Source organism: Podarcis melisellensis, assembly GCF_964234715.1.
Source record: "Podarcis melisellensis genome assembly, chromosome: 1".
NCBI classification, from domain to species: domain Eukaryota; kingdom Metazoa; phylum Chordata; class Lepidosauria; order Squamata; family Lacertidae; genus Podarcis; species Podarcis melisellensis.
Window position 1 is genome coordinate 48,794,088 of NC_138528.1, and position 6,098 is coordinate 48,800,185.

Here is a 6,098-nt window from a genome sequence, read left to right on the forward strand (position 1 = left end):
ATCACTTGAGTGTGTAGCGTACAGCTGGAGAGGAGTATGACCTGGAGAGAGTCCACTGTTGTTGTTTAGTCGTTTAGTCGTGTCCGACTCTTCGTGACCCCATGGACCAGAGCACGTCAGGCACTCCTGTCTTCCACTGCCTCCTGCAGTTTGGTCAAACTCATGTTAGTGGCTTCGAGAACACTGTCCAAACATCTCATCCTCTGTCATCCCCTTCTCCTTGTGCCCTCCATCTTTCCCAACATCAGGGTCTTTTCCAGGGAGTTTTCTCTTCATAATCGCTTGTATGTGTGTCCGGCAAGGTACAAGGACCATTTTACCTGCTCAAAGGTTCCCTACAATATTCTCATTCTTAGATTCTCCATTTACAAAAGGAGAAAAGCAGACCAATTTCATGGGCAATGAGCAGTCACAAAGCACCAAACCCACTTGTATGTTTCCTATAGGGATCTGGCTGACCACTCTGAGAAGGGTGCTGGACCCAATTCTGTATTTGTTTATTTCACAAAATTTATTTACCGCTTGATTGCAATAAAACCTCCAGGTGGCTTACAAGATAAACCTCTAAGCAGCTTACAAGAAACAAGATCAGTCTTATTTTCTTACGTTGTGTAAACCATGTAACCTATTGCGACTCTAAAGTCAGATTTATTGTGGGGCAGAAGGGAGATCAAAGCAAATGGCTAAAGAGCCCTTTAACTTTGCTCCTTATCACTGCATTTCAAATACATGATTGCCCTCTGCTGGAAGGATTTTTAAAAGTTTTCCTTTTAAAATCACATGTATTGGTTCAGTAAAAAATCAAAGAAAGAAAGAACTTGTACATTTGGGCATTCTGATGCGAATAAAAAGTATGCAGATGTACAAGATGGTTCCCATATATGCATATTTGTGTATGTGCCAGATGTTCACAGCTGAACATGCCTGATACTGCTGGTTTTAAGTGGTGGGTCCACTACAGCAGCAAAATGGTTAAAGAGGTGAAGCTTTGCCATGTCTGAGAAAGCGTGTTCTCCTTCAGGGAGAGCACGTGTTGCGGTGGGGTCTACTGAGCCACCCCTTTGTTGCTGGGTAAGTTCTCCAAGATGGCCAGGGGGCATTGATTGGATTGCCGAGTTGCTGGGGCAAAAGTTATGTTGCAATTTTGGTGGGGGGGGGGTAAAAGGTTTAAATACTCTGCACGCAGCCTTGTACTTTCTCTTTTGCTGCGTGCAACGGATCACCCGCCCACCCGCCCTAGAATAAGGGGTTTGTTGCGTTGACCTTGCTATGCCTGTCATGGGGTCGTCTGCCTTTGAGCAGGGGCCTGGTAGGAATTTTTCCACCTGGCAAATTGGCTGGCTGGGTGGTTTTTGCCTACTGCGTAGCAAATCGTCACAACTTGTAAGGTTGTGGTTAGGCATTGGTTATAAATCTGGTGGAGGAGGGGTTAGGATAGGCTGGGCCTACCCCTCCATGGAGGGGTTCAGGATAGGCTGGGCCTGCCCCTCCATGGTTGCTGCGGAAAGGGAATTCCGTTAAAGGAATCCTGGGGCTTGCCATCTTTTCGTCCAATCCCTGGAATGGGACTAGGGCCGGCAAGCCTTCGGGGAGCAGGCGGGTGAGAGTTGAGGGTCTGTGTCTCAGCTCCAATTCTTCCCCGACTTGCTTTCCCCCGCACTGTCTTTCGGTGGTGCCCGGAAGTCAGTTCTGTCCCCAGGCGGGGGGACAGATAGTCTTAACCAATGCCTAAAGTTACAACCACTCACAGTTTGTATTTTAATAAAGTTGTGGCCAAAATCATGCCAAAAATCTTAAACAAAAATTACGTGTCCGTTGGGAGTTATTTTGGGGGGTGGATTGGGGATCTCAACACGCAAACAGAGTTCAATCTATATAACTTGTCACTAACCACCTTGAGCAAATTTGGAAAATGGGGTTGCAGCCATTGAAAACAAATATATACAAGGGCTTTCCCATGTGATCAACTGAAGTGCATGCCAAATGCATTTTTTCCTGATTGGCAAAATGTCCTCACAACCCTGCTCGGAGAATGCATTGCCACTGTAAACAGATAAAAGGGCGTATGCAACTTAGGCAACAAGCCAAAGGCACAGCCTTATTTTCCTTTCTCTTTTTTTAAGCACGACAGTAGGCAGGCAGGCACCTCTTTGTGCTATGTTCAGTACATTTGCTATAGTGATGCTGAACAATTTCCCAAGTCTTCACCTTAGGACTTGTCAGCTTCAGAGCTGGTGTTGTACAGCACAGGAGCACACTGCCTCCAAATAATTTGTAAGGTGGCTAAAAGAAAGAGTCATATAACACAGCATAAGAAAGCCTTGGTGAAGTGAGGACATTGGGCAGAGTACAGTGGCTGCTTCAGGCAGCTTGTTTCAGGAGTCAGGAAAGAGCTGTGGAGATTTGTTTATTCTTCTTGTATTTTTACTGCCAGGAAAAGGGGAAAGTGCTTGTGGGATTGTCTACCTCTGGTCCCAAAATAGCTTGGCTTGCCTTGAGTTCTAAGTATCATAATGGGATGGGAGTGCCTTTTGCTGTTCCACCTCAGGCAGCAAAATGTCTTGGGCAGCCCTTGGCACCAGCCACATGTCATATGATAACTGTAAGGGCAGCCACATTCCACAAAACAGCAAAGCAGACTTGGATGACTTTAAAAGCAGATTCAATGAGGATATTCTATCAAAGGCTGCAAATCATGGTGGCTGCTGTCAGGAGTGCCTGCAAGAGCCAGGCCCTGTGACCAGTAGGGCTTCGCAGGACTGGGGCCTTCCTAAGTTTATTCTGGAGAGGCAAGGCACGACTGCACAGGTGAGGCCGTTTGGTAACTCACTGCACCTGGTGGCAAGAGCCAGGAAGGGATATAAGGTCAGCATTTCCCTTCAGCTCTTTGCCACAGCAATACGCTTCCTGCCTTGTTGTGTTTGGCTTCTTGCTTCCTGATCCTCGGACCTCGGCTTCGTGACTCCTTGCTTCTCAACCCTTGGACCCTTGACATTGTGACTCCCTGCTTTCTGACCCTCAAACCCCTGGTTTCTGGACTCTCGTTCCTGCTCCCACCCTGCCATCTTGCCTCCGGTCCCGACGTCCTCAGCCGAGACTTCAATCACCTGTAGACTGGACCATGACAGCTGTGTTCTGACTCCAGTATTGCATACCAGTTGCTGAGTGCAGAGAGTGCTATTCTGCTCATTCTTCCAGGATTCCCATAGGCATCTGGTTAGCCATTGTGGCAAGCAAATATGGGACAAGATAGGCCTTTGGTCTAATCCAGCAGAACCCTTATGTTCTTAAGACAGCATTATCCAATCAAAGGCTTACTTTCCCCCGCAGCAACAAAATATTCTCATTCAAGTTCTCTGAGAGTCACAGTTTAAACATCGCGACATCCCCACACCCCACTAGCCAAAAAACAAGATGTCTCATCTCACTGCCATTTAACAATCAAGTTCTGAAACTGTTGGAGGGCACATTCTTTTTTTTAAAAAAGACCAGTTATTCAAGCAGGAACATGCAAATTTGTTCTGAATGTGTATTTGTAATTATTGTGATTGCAGACAAAGCTATGTTATTCCAAGTGCAAATGCCCAATTAAGTCCATAATTGGCCCTTTGCATGTGAACTGCTTAACTGGAGAGCAAAGCAGTAGTAACTGTGCATGCAAATCAAGCAATCCACTGTGACGGGCTACGTTTAAAGCTCAGGCCTTCTTCCATGGTGGAAAATTACAAAGCAATGATAGTTCTGTAAGGAGGACTTCATGGGAGTTAAATCATCTCTATAAATACATATTCTAATATGCCACTATATTCCTCAGTAAGGAAATAGAATCTACCATAGAGCAGATTGGATTCTCAGTGGCTAGAATCAGGGAGAAGGGAACTAACCCACCCTGTGCACACACACAGACTGCCGATCCTAATAGTGCCCCCAACTGAACCCATTTACCTTTCCCCCATTTGACTGGATGGTTTCAGTCTTAGGAGACGAATATAAAACACTGCAGTGGGAGGCCAAAATCTACCTTCTACCCCCTCCCCCCATATTTGATAACCTGGTCCAAATTTATGGAATTTTTGCAATGAGGGTGCAATGTGTCTGTCTCATGTGCAGGGGAATTATATACTTTCTGCTGTATGCTTGGAGTGCTACACCTAGTAGTAGGTTAGATGTTTTTCATATCACTCTGTTGTGATGCTCACTGTAAAGTGAAGAACTTTACAGGAAAAGGGTATTCCAGCATCTCAGAGGGCAGCATCTGAGCCAGTCAGTCTGATTGCCAGTTATGCCGAGGCCACATTATGCTTTTCTGGCAAGGTAAAGAGAAGTTGGCCCTCTCCTATCCCAAGAACAGATGTCGCCAACAGATGTCGCCAACATTTGCTATGGCATTAGGCCTAGACTTGTCAGGCAAGCAAGTCTGACTTGGACAGTTCAAGTTTGTGCTGTTTGCTACCTGCCATGAAACTCTAAACCAGTGACAACTCTCGTGGGTGGCCCAAGTGGGATCTGTCAAGCCTCAGCTTCTCCATCAACCCCTCCTGCCAGATGAGAAGCAGTCAGAATGTTATTGAGACTAGCGAGGAACATTTCATTTCCACAATGCTGATAGGTTTTTATTATTATTATTTCGTTTATTTATTCAAAGGATTTATAGCCTTTCTTTTGAGAATGTGCTCCACAAAGTGGCAGGCAACATATCTGAAGATATAAACTTAATAAATCATCATCATCTATGAAAATATTAAACCCCAAACAAGCACAGAGATAAAAATAAAATTTAAAAAATCCACCAGACCCTTGTGTAACACCTCCTATTTATATTAATCAAATGTCATCAACAAAAAATGAGTCTTCAAAGCCCACTAAAGGGACATAAATATTTAATTTCAGAGGAACGGAGTTGCGGGGTACCAAAGAGAAGGCCCTGCAATGAATGTTCACTTTTATTTATTTGTTTACTGTATTTATTGCACTTATATACAGTACTGTCTTCCTGCCAAAACGCTTAAGCAAGCCATCTGACATGGATCTCAGCATAATTTTGGAATCTGAAAAAATATCTGCTCCCTCAGGTGGTTGAGGGAAGTTGCTGGTTTCCCCCACAGCCCTCCTTTGTGCTACCTTCCATACTCTTCTGGAGCAGACATTTTTCAAGGGTGCGGGTAGTCTGCAGCAGGGAAGAGGAATTGCAAAAAGCCACTTCCCCTTCTCTTAGGTTTGTGGACATCTCCTTTGGATTAAAAGCAATTCCATAAATAGGACAGGTAGCTACGTAATATCCCCCCCCCCAGGCTTTTCTGCTTATCCTCAAATGCCAGCAAGTACTCATCTGTAGATGTTCAAAACACTAAAAATCATTAGAAAAGTTTAAAATCTTGTTTGGGTGCATTTTCTAGGAAAGACCAGTATTTCACGACTCCTTCTAGACCTCTCCTTGCCGTGTGTTTTTATTTATTTTTAATGTATTTGCTGCCTCATCAAAAGTTGATAAGGTAGACTACATTTCCTAGTTTAACGTATTCAATTTTTACAATATACTAGTATGACACTCACCTTGCCAACAAAGGTTCGTATAGTTAAAGCTATGGTTTTCCCAGTAGTGATGTATGGAAGTGAGAGCTGGACCATAAAGAAGGATGATCGCCGAAGAATTGATGCTTTTGAATTATGGTGCTGGAGGAGACTCTTGAGAGTCCCATGGACTGCAAGAAGATCAAACCTCTCCATACTGAAGGAAATCAACCCTGAGTGCTCACTGGAAGGACAGATTGTGAAGCTGAGGCTCCAGTACTTTGGCCACCTCATGAGAAGAGAAGACTCCCTGGAGAAGACCCTGATGTTGGGAAAGATGGAGGGCACAAGGAGAAAGGGACGACAGAGGACAAGATGGTTGGATAGTGTTTTCGAGGTTACCAGCATGAGTTTGACCAAACTGCGGGAGGCAGTGGAGGACAGAGGTGCCTGGCGTTCTCTGGTCCATGGGGTCACGAAGAGTTGGACACGACTAAACGACTAAACAGCAACAGTATGACACTCTCTCACACAAAAGCCAGCTGCCTTACTTCCTACTACGGAGAAAATTGTGGGAAATTCACAGG